The sequence below is a fragment of the Oncorhynchus keta genome, chromosome 15 (assembly GCF_023373465.1).
Source record: "Oncorhynchus keta strain PuntledgeMale-10-30-2019 chromosome 15, Oket_V2, whole genome shotgun sequence".
NCBI lineage: Eukaryota > Metazoa > Chordata > Actinopteri > Salmoniformes > Salmonidae > Oncorhynchus > Oncorhynchus keta.
The window spans coordinates 5,722,964-5,741,358 of record NC_068435.1 but is presented as its reverse complement, the minus strand read 5'-3'; the positions used below and the strand labels follow the sequence as shown (position 1 = coordinate 5,741,358).

The following is an 18,395-nucleotide window of genomic DNA, read 5'->3' as shown; positions in this document are numbered from 1 at the left end:
TACTATACGGAGGAGGGCTTCATACTATACGGGAGGAGGGCTTCAGGTACTATAGATACTATACGGGAGGAGGGCTTCAGGTACTATAGATACTATACGGGAGGAGGGCTTCAGGTACTATAGATACTATACGGGAGGAGGGCTTCAGGTACTATAGATACTATACGGGAGGAGGGCTTCAGGTACTATAGATACTATACGGGAGGAGGGCTTCAGGTACTATAGATACTATACGGGAGGAGGGCTTCAGGTACTATAGATACTATACGGGAGGAGGGCTTCAGGTACTATAGATACTATACGGGAGGAGGGCTTCAGGTACTATAGATACTATACGGGAGGTGGGCTTCAGGTACTATAGATACTATACGGGAGGAGGGCTTCAGGTACTATAGATACTATACGGGAGGAGGGCTTCAGGTACTATAGATACTATACGGGAGGTGGGCTTCAGGTACTATAGATACTATACGGGAGGAGGGCTTCAGGTACTATAGATACTATACGGGAGGAGGGCTTCAGGTACTATAGATACTATACGGGAGGAGGGCTTCAGGTACTATAGATACTATACGGGAGGAGGGCTTCAGGTACTATAGATACTATACGGGAGGAGGGCTTCAGGTACTATAGATACTATACGGGAGGAGGGCTTCAGGTACTATAGATACTATACGGGAGGAGGGCTTCAGGTACTATAGATACTATACGGGAGGAGGGCTTCAGGTACTATAGATACTATACGGGAGGAGGGCTTCAGGTACTATAGATACTATACGGGAGGAGGGCTTCAGGTACTATAGATACTATACGGGAGGAGGGCTTCAGGTACTATAGATACTATACGGGAGGAGGGCTTCAGGTACTATAGATACTATACGGGAGGAGGGCTTCAGGTACTATAGATACTATACGGGAGGAGGGCTTCAGGTACTATAGATACTATACGGGAGGAGGGCTTCAGGTACTATAGATACTATACGGGAGGAGGGCTTCAGGTACTATAGATACTATACGGGAGGAGGGCTTCAGGTACTATAGATACTATACGGGAGGAGGGCTTCAGGTACTATAGATACTATATGGGAGGAGGGCTTCAGGTACTATAGATACTATACGGGAGGAGGGCTTCAGGTACTATAGATACTATATGGGAGGTGGGCTTCAGGTACTATAGATACTATACGGGAGGGAGGGGCTTCAGGTACTATAGATACTATACGGGAGGAGGGCTTCAGGTACTATAGATACTATACGGGAGGAGGGCTTCAGGTACTATAGATACTATACGGGAGGTGGGCTTCAGGTACTATAGATACTATACGGGAGGAGGGCTTCAGGTACTATAGATACTATACGGGAGGAGGGCTTCAGGTACTATAGATACTATACGGGAGGAGGGCTTCAGGTACTATAGATACTATACGGGAGGAGGGCTTCAGGTACTATAGATACTATACGGGAGGTGGGCTTCAGGTACTATAGATACTATACGGGAGGAGGGCTTCAGGTACTATAGATACTATACGGGAGGAGGGCTTCAGGTACTATAGATACTATACGGGAGGAGGGCTTCAGGTACTATAGATACTATACGGGAGGAGGGCTTCAGGTACTATAGATACTATACGGGAGGAGGGCTTACTAGGTACTATAGATACTATACTATAGAGGAGGGGCTTCAGGTACTATAGATACTATACGGGAGGAGGGCTTCAGGTACTATAGATACTATACGGGAGGAGGGCTTCAGGTACTATAGATACTATACGGGAGGAGGGCTTCAGGTACTATAGATACTATACGGGAGGAGGGCTTCAGGTACTATAGATACTATACGGGAGGAGGGCTTCAGGTACTATAGATACTATACGGGAGGAGGGCTTCAGGTACTATAGATACTATACGGGAGGAGGGCTTCAGGTACTATAGATACTATATGGGAGGAGGGCTTCAGGTACTATAGATACTATACGGGAGGAGGGCTTCAGGTACTATAGATACTATACGGGAGGAGGGCTTCAGGTACTATAGATACTATACGGGAGGAGGGCTTCAGGTACTATAGATACTATACGGGAGGTGGGCTTCAGGTACTATAGATACTATACGGGAGGAGGGCTTCAGGTACTATAGATACTATATGGGAGGAGGGCTTCAGGTACTATAGATACTATACGGGAGGAGGGCTTCAGGTACTATAGATACTATACGGGAGGAGGGCTTCAGGTACTATAGATACTATACGGGAGGAGGGCTTCAGGTACTATAGATACTATACGGGAGGTGGGCTTCAGGTACTATAGATACTATACGGGAGGAGGGCTTCAGGTACTATAGATACTATACGGGAGGAGGGCTTCAGGTACTATAGATACTATACGGGAGGAGGGCTTCAGGTACTATAGATACTATACGGGAGGAGGGCTTCAGGTACTATAGATACTATATGGGAGGAGGGATACTTCAGGTACTATAGATACTATACGGGAGGAGGGCTTCAGGTACTATAGATACTATACGGGAGGAGGGCTTCAGGTACTATAGATACTATACGGGAGGAGGGCTTCAGGTACTATAGATACTATAGATACTATATGGAGGAGGGCTTCAGGTACTATAGATACTATACGGGAGGAGGGCTTCAGGTACTATAGATACTATACGGGAGGAGGGCTTCAGGTACTATAGATACTATACGGGAGGAGGGCTTCAGGTACTATAGATACTATATGGGAGGAGGGCTTCAGGTACTATAGATACTATATGGGAGGAGGGCTTCAGGTACTATAGATACTATACGGGAGGAGGGCTTCAGGTACTATAGATACTATACGGGAGGAGGGCTTCAGGTACTATAGATACTATACGGGAGGAGGGCTTAGATACAGGTACTATAGATACTATACGGGAGGAGGGCTTCAGGTACTATAGATACTATACGGGAGGAGGGCTTCAGGTACTATAGATACTATACGGGAGGAGGGCTTCAGGTACTATAGATACTATACGGGAGGAGGGCTTCAGGTACTATAGATACTATACGGGAGGAGGGCTTCAGGTACTATAGATACTATATGGGAGGAGGGCTTCAGGTACTATAGATACTATACGGGAGGAGGGCTTCAGGTACTATAGATACTATACGGGAGGAGGGCTTCAGGTACTATAGATACTATACGGGAGGTGGGCTTCAGGTACTATAGATACTATACGGGAGGAGGGCTTCAGGTACTATAGATACTATATGGGAGGAGGGCTTGGGAGGAGGGCTTCAGGTACTATAGATACTATACGGGAGGAGGGCTTCAGGTACTATAGATACTATACGGGAGGAGGGCTTCAGGTACTATAGATACTATACTTCAGGTACTATAGATACTATACGGAGGGCTTCAGGTACTATAGATACTATACGGGAGGAGGGCTTCAGGTACTATAGATACTATACGGGAGGAGGGCTTCAGGTACTATAGATACTATACGGGAGGAGGGCTTCAGGTACTATAGATACTATACGGGAGGAGGGCTTCAGGTACTATAGATACTATACGGGAGGAGGGCTTCAGGTACTATAGATACTATACGGGAGGAGGGCTTCAGGTACTATAGATACTATACGGGAGGAGGGCTTCAGGTACTATAGATACTATACGGGAGGAGGGCTTCAGGTACTATAGATACTATACGGGAGGAGGGCTTCAGGTACTATAGATACTATACGGGAGGAGGGCTTCAGGTACTATAGATACTATACGGGAGGAGGGCTTCAGGTACTATAGATACTATACGGGAGGAGGGCTTCAGGTACTATAGATACTATACGGGAGGAGGGCTTCAGGTACTATAGATACTATACGGGAGGAGGGCTTCAGGTACTATAGATACTATACGGGAGGAGGGCTTCAGGTACTATAGATACTATACGGGAGGAGGGCTTCAGGTACTATAGATACTATACGGGAGGAGGGCTTCAGGTACTATAGATACTATACGGGAGGAGGGCTTCAGGTACTATAGATACTATACGGGAGGATATAGATACTATACGGGAGGAGGGCTTCAGGTACTATAGATACTATATGGGAGGAGGGCTTCAGGTACTATAGATACTATACGGGAGGAGGGCTTCAGGTACTATAGATACTATACGGGAGGAGGGCTTCAGGTACTATAGATACTATACGGGAGGAGGGCTTCAGGTACTATAGATACTATACGGGAGGTGGGCTTCAGGTACTATAGATACTATACGGGAGGAGGGCTTCAGGTACTATAGATACTATACGGGAGGAGGGCTTCAGGTACTATAGATACTATATGGGAGGAGGGCTTCAGGTACTATAGATACTAGGTACTATAGGAGGAGGGGCTTCAGGTACTATAGATACTATACTTCAGGTACTATAGAGGGAGGGCTTCAGGTACTATAGATACTATACGGGAGGAGGGCTTCAGGTACTATAGATACTATACGGGAGGAGGGCTTCAGGTACTATAGATACTATACGGGAGGAGGGCTTCAGGTACTATAGATACTATACGGGAGGAGGGCTTCAGGTACTATAGATACTATACGGGAGGAGGGCTTCAGGTACTATAGATACTATACGGGAGGAGGGCTTCAGGTACTATAGATACTATACGGGAGGAGGGCTTCAGGTACTATAGATACTATACGGGAGGAGGGCTTCAGGTACTATAGATACTATACGGGAGGAGGGCTTCAGGTACTATAGATACTATACGGGAGGAGGGCTTCAGGTACTATAGATACTATACGGGAGGAGGGCTTCAGGTACTATAGATACTATACGGGAGGAGGGCTTCAGGTACTATAGATACTATATGGGAGGAGGGCTTCAGGTACTATAGATACTATATGGGAGGAGGGCTTCAGGTACTATAGATACTATACGGGAGGAGGGCTTCAGGTACTATAGATACTATACGGGAGGAGGGCTTCAGGTACTATAGATACTATACGGGAGGAGGGCTTCAGGTACTATAGATACTATACGGGAGGAGGGCTTCATGTACTATAGATACTATACGGGAGGAGGGCTTCAGGTACTATAGATACTATACGGGAGGAGGGCTTCAGGTACTATAGATACTATACGGGAGGAGGGCTTCAGGTACTATAGATACTATACGGGAGGAGGGCTTCAGGTACTATAGATACTATATGGGAGGAGGGCTTCAGGTACTATAGATACTATACGGGAGGAGGGCTTCAGGTACTATAGATACTATACGGGAGGAGGGCTTCAGGTACTATAGATACTATACGGGAGGAGGGCTTCAGGTACTATAGATACTATACGGGAGGAGGGCTTCAGGTACTATAGATACTATACGGGAGGAGGGCTTCAGGTACTATAGATACTATACGGGAGGAGGGCTTCAGGTACTATAGATACTATACGGGAGGAGGGCTTCAGGTACTATAGATACTATACGGGAGGAGGGCTTCAGGTACTATAGATACTATACGGGAGGAGGGCTTCAGGTACTATAGATACTATACGGGAGGAGGGCTTCAGGTACTATAGATACTATACGGGAGGAGGGCTTCAGGTACTATAGATACTATATGGGAGGAGGGCTTCAGGTACTATAGATACTATACGGGAGGAGGGCTTCAGGTACTATAGATACTATACGGGAGGAGGGCTTCAGGTACTATAGATACTATATGGGAGGAGGGCTTCAGGATACTATAGATACTATACTATAGATACTATACGGAGGAGGGCTTCAGGTACTATAGATACTATACGGGAGGAGGGCTTCAGGTACTATAGATACTATACGGGAGGAGGGCTTCAGGTACTATAGATACTATACGGGAGGAGGGCTTCAGGTACTATAGATACTATACGGGAGGAGGGCTTCAGGTACTATAGATACTATACGGGAGGAGGGCTTCAGGTACTATAGATACTATACGGGAGGAGGGCTTCAGGTACTATAGATACTATACGGGAGGAGGGCTTCAGGTACTATAGATACTATACGGGAGGAGGGCTTCAGGTACTATAGATACTATACGGGAGGAGGGCTTCAGGTACTATAGATACTATACGGGAGGAGGGCTTCAGGTACTATAGATACTATACGGGAGGAGGGCTTCAGGTACTATAGATACTATACGGGAGGTGGGCTTCAGGTACTATAGATACTATACGGGAGGAGGGCTTCAGGTACTATAGATACTATACGGGAGGAGGGCTTCAGGTACTATAGATACTATACGGGAGGAGGGCTTCAGGTACTATAGATACTATACGGGAGGAGGGCTTCAGGTACTATAGATACTATACGGGAGGAGGGCTTCAGGTTCAGGTACTATAGATACTATACGGGAGGAGGGCTTCAGGTACTATAGATACTATACGGGAGGAGGGCTTCAGGTACTATAGATACTATACGGGAGGAGGGCTTCAGGTACTATAGATACTATACGGGAGGAGGGCTTCAGGTACTATAGATACTATACGGGGGAGGAGGGCTTCAGGTACTATAGATACTATAAGGGAGGAGGGCTTCAGGTACTATAGATACTATACGGGAGGAGGGCTTCAGGTACTATAGATACTATACGGGAGGAGGGCTTCAGGTACTATAGATACTATATGGGAGGAGGGCTTCAGGTACTATAGATACTATAGGGAGGAGGGCTTCAGGTACTATAGATACTATAGGGAGGAGGGCTTCAGGTACTATAGATACTATACGGGAGGTGGGCTTCAGGTACTATAGATACTATACGGGAGGTGGGCTTCAGGTACTATAGATACTATACGGGAGGAGGGCTTCAGGTACTATAGATACTATACGGGAGGAGGGCTTCAGGTACTATAGATACTATACGGGAGGAGGGCTTCAGGTACTATAGATACTATACGGGAGGAGGGCTTCAGGTACTATAGATACTATACGGGAGGAGGGCTTCAGGTACTATAGATACTATACGGGAGGTGGGCTTCAGGTACTATAGATACTATACGGGAGGAGGGCTTCAGGTACTATAGATACTATACGGGAGGAGGGCTTCAGGTACTATAGATACTATACGGGAGGAGGGCTTCAGGTACTATAGATACTATACGGGAGGAGGGCTTCAGGTACTATAGATACTATACGGGAGGTGGGCTTCAGGTACTATAGATACTATACGGGAGGTGGGCTTCAGGTACTATAGATACTATACGGGAGGAGGGCTTCAGGTACTATAGATACTATATGGATACTATGGGAGGAGGGCTTCAGGTACTATAGATACTATAGGGAGGAGGGCTTCAGGTACTATAGATACTATACGGGAGGAGGGCTTCAGGTACTATAGATACTATACGGGAGGAGGGCTTCAGGTACTATAGATACTATAGATACTATAGATACTATACGGGAGGAGGGCTTCAGGTACTATAGATACTATACGGGAGGAGGGCTTCAGGTACTATAGATACTATACGGGAGGAGGGCTTCAGGTACTATAGATACTATACGGGAGGAGGGCTTCAGGTACTATAGATACTATACTATAGGGAGGAGGGCTTCAGGTACTATAGATACTATACGGGAGGAGGGCTTCAGGTACTATAGATACTATACGGGAGGAGGGCTTCAGGTACTATAGATACTATACGGGAGGAGGGCTTCAGGTACTATAGATACTATACGGGAGGAGGGCTTCAGGTACTATAGATACTATATGGGAGGAGGGCTTCAGGTACTATAGATACTATACGGGAGGTGGGCTTCAGGTACTATAGATACTATACGGGAGGAGGGCTTCAGGTACTATAGATACTATACGGGAGGAGGGCTTCAGGTACTATAGATACTATATGGGAGGAGGGCTTCAGGTACTATAGATACTATACGGGAGGTGGGCTTCAGGTACTATAGATACTATACGGGAGGAGGGCTTCAGGTACTATAGATACTATATGGGAGGTGGGCTTCAGGTACTATAGATACTATACGGGAGGAGGGCTTCAGGTACTATAGATACTATATGGGAGGTGGGCTTCAGGTACTATAGATACTATACGGGAGGAGGGCTTCAGGTACTATAGATACTATATGGGAGGAGGGCTTCAGGTACTATAGATACTATACGGGAGGTGGGCTTCTCCTCGTCTCCAATCTGGGAAGATGAAGCTCAGCAAATATCAAAGCTCTTCTGTAAACACCCAGGCCTGAAAACCTCAGTTTATTGACGTTTTATCTTGTCGTTGTTGTCCATAATATAGGAACGGCCATAAGCCTGTCGCGGTATTTCTCTACATGAGTTGGGTGTGCTCTGAAGATTATGTCCCAAATGACACACTACTCCCTGTATAGGGCACTACTGATGGTCAACAGTAGTGCACTATATAGTGAATATGGTGACATTTGGGACGCAAACTAGTTTACTGCATTCAGTATCTGTACCGAAAGGAATGCCTAGGCGGAAAACGTCTTGACAACAGCGAGGAGGGGGAGGGAGGGGGGGGGGCTACTTTATTGTCTGTACAATTCCAACCTGAACTTTTAGATTGATGTCTGTGTAGAACATTCTATATTTCTGTTCTACGATCATTTACCATTTGACATTGCTTTTACGGTGTGAGTTAATAAAACAGACGTGATATTTCATTTGAAATGATTTTCTGTTTGCCTTATATAAATGAGAGAGAGAGAGAGAGAGAGAGAGAGAGAGAGAGAGAGAGAGAGAGAGAGAGAGAGAGAGAGAGAGAGAGAGAGAGAGAGAGAGAGAGAGAGAGAGAGAGAGAGAGAGAGAGAGAGACGGTCAGGGAGATGAATTCATTGTTATCCATTATGATCTCATTTAGAATCATTCTCTTAGAATTACAACCATGTTAAGAAATTCTAAGTTCTGATTTAGAACTGACCTCGGGAGGTTAAAACATGTTCATTTCCCTTTCGTCTACAGACATCTATGGTGACAAAATGCAGGCCTCCAATATCCTGGCAGTGTTGTTAGCCCAGTGTTCATTTAGCTGCGGCGAACACCGACAAATACCAAAACAGGAAAACACATAGCGTTTGTAATGAGATGGAAATGATATGTGTACATGGCAGAGGGGTCATTCTACAGCAGGAGGCCTAGTGGTTCGAACGAAAAGGTCGCTGGTTTGAATCCCCGAGCCGACAACGTTTTTATTTATTTTTTTTATTTTTTTTCTGTGTCCAAATCGACTTAAGAGTCAGTGTACACAACACCAAGCTACCACCTTGCTCCTCACTATAACTGTAGTCTACCTTAACGTTTCCCTTCTACATGTCTGTCTGTCTGTCTGTCTGTCTGTCTGTCTGTCTGCCTGTCTGTCTGTCTGTCTGTCTGTCTGTCTGTCTGTCTGTCTGTCTGTCTGTCTGTCTGTCTGTCTGTCTGTCTGTCTGTCTGTCTGTCTGTCTGTCTGTCTGTCTGTCTGTCTGTCTGTCTGTCTGTCTGTCTGTCTGCCTGCCTGCCTGCCTGCCTGCCTGCCTGCCTGCCTGCCTGCCTGCCTGTGCCTGCCTGCCTGCCTGTCTGTCTGTCTGTCTGTCTGTCTGTCTGTCTGTCTGTCTGTCTGTCTGTCTGTCTGTCTGTCTGTCTGTCTGTCTGTCTGTCTGTCTGTCTGTCTGTCTGTCTGCCTGCCTGCCTGCCTGCCTGCCTGCCTGCCTGCCTGCCTGCCTGCCTGCCTGCCTGCCTGCCTGCCTGTCTGTCTGTCTGTCTGTCTGTCTGTCTGTCTGCCTGCCTGCCTGCCTGCCTGCCTGCCTGCCTGCCTGCCTGCCTGCCTGCCTGCCTGCCTGCCTGCCTGTCTGTCTGTCTGTCTGTCTGTCTGTCTGTCTGTCTGTCTGTCTGTCTGTCTGCCACCCACCACATCTGCTTTTTGTCCATTTTATCAATTTTTTCTAACATTAATATATATTTACTTTTTCTTTCCTTCATTTCATGTTCCGTCCCTCCGTCCCGCCGTCCTCCACTGCTTATATCCAACCACCACCTCACCTAACCACGTCCCACCTCATCTACCACGTACCACCTCACCTACCACGTACCACTGGGCAGAAGAACCTACCACTCCTACACTTACTATCTGTAAGTAAACACTTCAACGTAACAGTGTTGGTGCTTTTGCTTTACGGCCGTTTATCATCGAGACCTCTCGCGCACGAGAGAGACCTGGGTTCCGTGCACGAGAGAGACCTGGGTTCCGTGCACGAGAGAGACCTGGGTCCGTGCACGAGAGAGACCTGGGTCCGTGCACGAGATAGACCTGGGTCCGTGCACGAGAGAGACCTGGGTCCGTGCACGAGAGAGACCTGGGTCCGTGCACGAGAGAGACCTGGGTCCGTGCACGAGAGAGACCTGGGTCCGTGCACGAGAGAGACCTGGGTCCGTGCACGAGAGAGACCTGGGTCTGTGCACGAGAGAGACCTGGGTCCGTGCACGAGAGAGACCTGGGTCCGTGCACGAGAGAGACCTGGGTCCGTGCACGAGAGAGACCTGGGTCCGTGCACGAGAGAGACCTGGGTCCGTGCACGAGAGAGACCTGGGTCCGTGTACGAGAGAGACCTGGGTCCGTGTACGAGAGAGACCTGGGTCCGTGCACGAGAGAGACCTGGGTCCGTGCACGAGAGAGACCTGGGTCCGTGCACGAGAGAGACCTGGGTCCGTGCACGAGAGAGACCTGGGTCTGTGCACGAGAGAGACCTGGGTCCGTGCACGAGAGAGACCTGGGTCCATGCACGAGAGAGACCTGGGTCCGTGCACGAGAGACCATGACATGCTCATCTGTTTCACAGACCTGAGTTGAACTCGTTTGTTTGAATATTCCCCTGTATAGTAAAAAGTGAATTGTCTCCAAAGCACCTCAGTATTTGCATGAGAAGAACCATGTCATTCCAATGTCTATCATGATTTAGTTTCTGACAGAGATTCTGAAGGACTCTTATATTTTCCCCTTGATGATCAGATGGTCACACTTTGACAATTGCTTATAAATGATTTTTGAAGCATTTATAGTAAGGCATTATAAAGAGTACATCAATGAGATCTTGTAGAGGCCTGACGTCTCTAAAATAGACATCTATCATTCCCAGAACTGACTGGCCTGGTCAAACAAACTGAATGCTTGAAGAGAAACCGAATGTGAGCTATCACGAGATCAGGATGGTTTCACTAGGATGGGTCCTGTGGTTCAGTCGGTAGAGCATGAGGTAGAGCATGGGTCCTCTGTCTCAGTCAGTAGAGCATGGGTCCTCTGTCTCAATCGGTAGAGCATGGGTCCTCTGTCTCAGTAGGTAGAGCATGGGTCCTCGGTCTCAGTCGGTAGAGCATGGGTCCTCTGTCTCAGTCGGTAGAGCATGGGTCCTCTGTCTCAGTAGGTAGAGCATGGGTCCTCTGTCTCAGTTGGTAGAGCATGGGTCCTCTGTCTCAGTCAGTAGAGCATGGGTCCTCTGTCTCAGTTGGTAGAGCATGGGTCCTCTGTCTCAGTCGGTAGAGCATGGGTCCTCTGTCTCAGTAGGTAGAGCATGGGTCCTCTGTCTCAGTCGGTAGAGCATGGGTCCTCTGTCTCAGTCGGTAGAGCATGGCGTTTGTTTATGATTTCCACTGGGGCAACCCATATGTAAAATGTGTTTTAAAAGTATGATCGTAAATTGCTTTAGGATAAATGTGGCTGCTAAACGGCATACAATAAGACCGCCGGATGAATCCACTCGGATACTTTCCACGTGACCCAACGCAGGAGCCTCTTCTCTCCCATAGAGAAGAGGGTAGGACTCCGTATATTTCCAAATCATTATCATCGTAGTCATGTGACGTTTCAAACTGCTGCACGACTGCTGCAAACAGATAGAGGGGTGTGTTCATAATGGCATCCTAATTACCCATGTGCCCTGGTCAAATGTAGTCCACTATGTAGGGAATAGACCATTGTCTAACAGGCTCTGTTATAGTGCTGCCTGCTGTAGTGATAAGGACAGGACAGAGAGACGGATGGAGGGAGGGAGAGAGAGAAGGGGAAAGAGGAGGGTGGGAGACAACAGCCTCTTGCCGCTCATTTTCATTATGCTTAATGCTAGTCGTTTTACACAACAAACGAGGGTCAGAGACGCTCCCATGTGAAATGCATGAGGGGAACCAAGTTCTCTCTCCCTCTCCATCACCGCTCTCTCTCTCCATCACCTCTCTATCTCTCCCTCTCCATCACCTCTCTAGCTCTCCCTCTCCATCACCTCTCTAGCTCTCCCTCTCCATCACCTCTCTATCTCTCCCTCTCCATCACCCCTCTCTCTCTCTCTCCATCACCTCTCTCTCTCTCCCTCTCATCACGTCTCTCTCTCTCCCTCTCCCTCCCCCTCTCTTTGTCTCTTTCACCTCATTCTCTCCCTCTCCATCACCTCTCTCTCCCTCTTCATCATCTCTCCCTCTCTCCCTCTTCATCATCTCTCCCTCTCTCCCTCTTCATCATCTCTCCCTCTCTCCCTCTCCATCACCCCTCTCTCTCTCTCTCCATCACCTCTCTCTCTCCATCACCTCTCTCTCTCCATCACCTCTCTCTTTGTCTCCATCACCTCTCTCTCTCTCCCTCTTTATCCCCCCTCTCTCTCTCCCTCTTTATCCCCTCTCTCTCTCCCTCTTTATCCCCTCTCTCTCTCTCTCCCTCTTTATCCCCCCTCTCTCTCTCTCTCTCCCTCTTTATCCCCTCTCTCTCTCCCTCTCTCTCTCTCTCTCCCTCTTTATCCTCTCTCTCTCCCTCTCTCTCTCTCTCTCTCTCCTCTCTCCCCTCTCTCCCTCTCTCTCCCTCTTTATCCTCTCTCTCCCTCTCTCTCTCTCCCTCTTTATCCTCTCTCTCTCTCTCTCTCTCTCTCTCTCTCTCTCTCTCTCTCTCTCTCTCTCTCTCTCTCTCTCTCTCTCGCTCTCTCTCTCTCTCGCTCTCTCTCTCCCTCTCCATCCTTTCTCTCCCTTTCCATCCTCTCTCTCTCCATCCTCTCTATGTCTCCATCGTCTCTCTCTCTCTATATACCTTCCCCTCGTCCTCATTGTCAGTATTGTGTGTGTGTGTGTTTTAAGGATGCAGGTATATAAGGAATTACATTGAGGAGGATTACTTGAATGTATTACATGTCCTTATAAGTACACAGAGACAGATATATAGTAGGCCTACATTAACCCCTGATATGAAGACAGCCAGTACATTAACCCCTGATATGAATGAGAAAGCCAGTACATTAACCCCTGATATGAATAACACAGCCAGTACATTAACCCCTGATATGAATAACACAGCCAGTGCATTAACCCCTGATATGAATAACACAGCCAGTACATTAACCCCTGATATGAAGACAGCCAGTACATTAACCCCTGATATGAATAACACAGCCAGTACATTAACCCCTGATATGAATAACACAGCCAGTACATTAACCCCTGATATGAATGAGACAGCCAGTACATTAAACCCTGATATGAATAACACAGCCAGTACATTAAGCCCAGATATAAATAATACAGCCAGTACATTAACCCCTGATATGAATAAGACAGCCAATACATTAACCCCTGATATGAATGAGACAGCCAGTACATTAACCCCTGATATGAATAACACAGCCAGTACATTAACCCCTGATATGAATAACACAGCCAGTACATTAACCCCTGATATGAATAACACAGCCAGTACATTAACCCCTGATATGAAGACAGCCAGTACATTAACCCCTGATATGAATAACACAGCCAGTACATTAACCCCTGATATGAATAACACAGCCAGTACATTAACCCCTGATATGAATGAGACAGCCAGTACATTAACCCCTGATATGAATAACACAGCCAGTACATTAACCCCTGATATGAAGACAGCCAGTACATTAACCCCTGATATGAATAACACAGCCAGTACATGAACCCCTGATATGAATAACACAGCCAGTACATTAACCCCTGATATGAATGAGACAGCCAGTACATTAAACCCTGATATGAATAACACAGCCAGTACATTAAGCCCAGATATAAATAATACAGCCAGTACATTAACCCCTTATATGAATAACACAGCCAGTACATTAACCCCTGATATGAATAAGACAGCCAATACATTAACCCCTGATATGAATGAGACAGCCAGTACATTAACCCCTGATATGAATAACACAGCCAGTACATTAACCCCTGATATGAATAACACAGCCAGTACATTAACCCCTGATATGAATAAGACAGCCAGTACATTAACCCCAGATAGAAATAATACAGCCAGTACATTAACACCTGATATGAATGAGACAGCCAGTACATTAACCCCTGATATGAATAACACAGCCAGTACATTAACACCTGATATGAAGACAGCCAGTACATTAACCCCTGGTAAGAGTAAGACAGCCAGTACATTAACCCCTGGTATGAGTAAGACAGCCAGTACATTAACCCCTGATATGAATAACACAGCCATTACATTAACCCCTGATATGAATAACACAGCCAGTACATTAACCCCTGAACTAAATAAGACAGCCAGTACATTAACCCCTGATATGAAGACAGCCAGTACATTAACCCCTGGTATGAGTAAGACAGCCAGTACATTAACCCCTGGTATGAGTAAGACAGCCAGTACATTAACCCCTGATATGAATAATACAGCCAGTACATTAATCCCTGATATGAATAACACAGCCAGTACATTAACCTCTGATATGAAGACAGCCAGTACATTAACCCCTGGTAAGAGTAAGACAGCCAGTACATTAACCCCTGGTATGAGTAAGACAGCCAGTACATTAACCCCTGATATGAATAACACAGCCAGTACATTAACCCCTGAACTAAATAAGACAGCCAGTACATTAACCCCTGATATGAAGACAGCCAGTACATTAACCCCTGGTATGAGTAAGACAGCCAGTACAGTAACCCCTGGTATGAGTAAGACAGCCAGTACATTAACCCCTGATATGAATAATACAGCCAGTACATTAATCCCTGATATGAATAACACAGCCAGTACATTAACCTCTGATATGAAGACAGCCATTACATTAACCCCTGATATGAATAACACAGCCAGTACATTAACCCCTAATATGAATAACACAGCCAGTACATTAACCCCTGATATGAATAACACAGCCAATACATTAACCCCTGATATGAATAACACAGCCAGTACATTAACCCCTGATATGAATAACACAGCCAGTACATTAACCCCTGATATGAAGACAGCCATTACATTAAACCCTGATATGAATAAGACGACCAGTACATTAACCCCTGATATGAAAAAGACAGCCAGTACATTAACCCCTGATATGAATAATACAGCCAGTACATTAACCCCTGATATGAATAACACAGCCAGTACATTAACCCCTGATATGAATAACACAGCCAGTACATTAACCCATGATATGAAAAACACAGCCAGTATATTAACCCCTGATATGAAGACAGCCAGTACATTAACCCCTGGTATGAGTAAGACAGCCAGTACATTAACCCCTGGTATGAGTAAGACAGCCAGTACATTAACCCCTGATATGAATAATACAGCCAGTACATTAATCCCTGATATGAATAACACAGCCAGTACATTAACCTCTGATATGAAGACAGCCATTACATTAACCCCTGATATGAATAACACAGCCAGTACATTAACCCCTGATATGAATAACACAGCCAGTACATTAACCCCTGATATGAATAACACAGCCAATACATTAACCCCTGATATGAATAACACAGCCAGTACATTAACCCCTGATATGAATAACACAGCCAGTACATTAACCCCTGATATGAATAACACAGCCAATACATTAACCCATGATATGAATAACACAGCCAGTACATTAAACCCTGATATGAATAAGACGACCAGTACATTAACCCCTGATATGAATAAGACAGCCAGTACATTAACCCCTGATATGAATAATACAGCCAGTACATTAACCCCTGATATGAATAACACAGCCAGTACATTAACCCCTGATATGAATAACACAGCCAGTACATTAACCCCTGATATGAATAACACAGCCAGTACATTAACCCCTGATATGAAGACAGACAGTACATTAACCCCTGATATGAATAACACAGCCAGTACATGAACCCCTGATATGAATAAGACAGCCAGTACATTAACCCCTGATATGAAGACAGCCAGTACATTAACCCCTGATATGAATAAGACAGCCAGTACATTAACCCCTGATATGAATAACACAGCCAGTACATTAACCCCTGATATAAATAACACAGCCAGTACATTAACCCCTGATATGAATAAGACAGCCAGTACATTAACCCCTGATATGAATAACACAGCCAGTACATTAACCCCTGATATGAATGAGACAGCCAGTACATTAACCCCTGATATGAATAAGACAGCCAGTACATTAACCCCTGATATGAATAACACAGCCAGTACATTAACCCCTGATATGAATGAGACAGCCAGTACATTAACCCCAGCCAGTACATTAACCCCTGATATGAATAAGACAGCCAGTACATTAACCCCTGATATGAATAAGACATTAACCCCTGATATGAATAAGACAGCAGTACATTAACCACTGAATAACACAGAATGAGACAGCCAGTACATTAACCCTGATATGAATAAGACAACCAATACATTAACCCCTGATATGAATAAGACAGCCAGTACATTAACCCCTGATATGAATAATACAGCCAGTACATTAACAACTGATATGAATAACACAGCCAGTAACATTGAACCCAGTGATATGAAATAACACAGCCAGTACATTAACCCTGATATGAATAAGACAGAGTGCATTAACCCCTGATATGAAGACAGCCAGTACATTAACCCCTGATATGAATAGACAGCCAGTACATAACCCCTGATATGAATAACACAGCCAGTACATTAAAGAATAACACAGCCAGTACATTAACCCCTGATATGAATAACACAGCCAGTACATTAACCCCTGATATGAATATATGAATAACACAGCCAGTACATTAACCCACAGCCAGTGATATGAATAAGACAGCCAGTACATTAACCCCTGATATGAATAAGACAGCCAGTACATTAACCCCTGATATGAATAAGACAGCCAGTACATTAACCACTGATATGAATGAGACAGCCAGTACATTAACCCCTGATATGAATAAGACAGCCAGTACATTAACCCCTGATATGAATAATACAGCCAGTACATTAACCCCTGATATGAGTAAGACAGCCAGTACATTAACCCCTGATATGAGTAATACAGCCAGTACATTAACCCCTGATATGAATAACACAGCCAGTACATTAACCCATGATATGAAAAACACAGCCAGTACATTAACCCATGACATGAATAACACAGCCAGTACATTAACCCATGACATGAATAACACAGCCAGTACATAAACCCATGATATGAATAACACAGCCAGTACATTAACCCCTGATATGAATAAGACAGCCAGTACATTAACCCCTGATATGAATAAGACAGCCAGTACATTAACCCCTGATATGAATAACACAGCCAGTACATTAACCCCTGATATGAATGAGACAGCCAGTACATTAACCCCTGATATGAATAAGACAGCCAGTACATTAACCCCTGATATGAATAAGACAGCCAGTACATTAACCCCTGATATGAATAATACAGCCAGTACATTAACCCCTGATATGAGTAAGACAGCCAGTACATTAACCCCTGATATGAGTAATACAGCCAGTACATTAACCCCTGATATGAATAAGACAGCCAGTACATTAACCACTGATATGAATGAGACAGCCAGTACATTAACCCCTGATATGAATAAGACAGCCAGTAAATTAACCCCTGATATGAATAATACAGCCAGTACATTAACCCCTGATATGAGTAAGACAGCCAGTACATTAACCCCTGATATGAGTAATACAGCCAGTACATTAACCCCTGATATGAATAACACAGCCAGTACATTAACCCATGATATGAAAAACACAGCCAGTACATTAACCCATGACATGAATAACACAGCCAGTACATTAACCCATGACATGAATAACACAGCCAGTACATAAACCCATGATATGAATAACACAGCCAGTACATTAACCCCTGATATGAATAAGACAGCCAGTACATTAACCCCTGATATGAATAAGACAGCCAGTACATTAACCACTGATATGAATGAGACAGCCAGTACATTAACCCCTGATATGAATAAGACAGCCAGTACATTAACCCCTGATATGAATAATACAGCCAGTACATTAACCCTTGATATGAATAAGACAGCCAGTACATTAACCCCTGATATGAATAATACAGCCAGTACATTAACCCCTGATATGAGTAAGACAGCCAGTACATTAACCCCT

At 45.3% G+C, this 18,395-nt stretch overlaps 1 pseudogene; it reads left to right on the top strand.

Moving 5' to 3' along the window:
* Nucleotides 1-18,395, top strand: part of LOC127907536 (receptor-type tyrosine-protein phosphatase mu-like) — an 830,490-nt pseudogene that overhangs the window by 528,682 nt on the left and 283,413 nt on the right.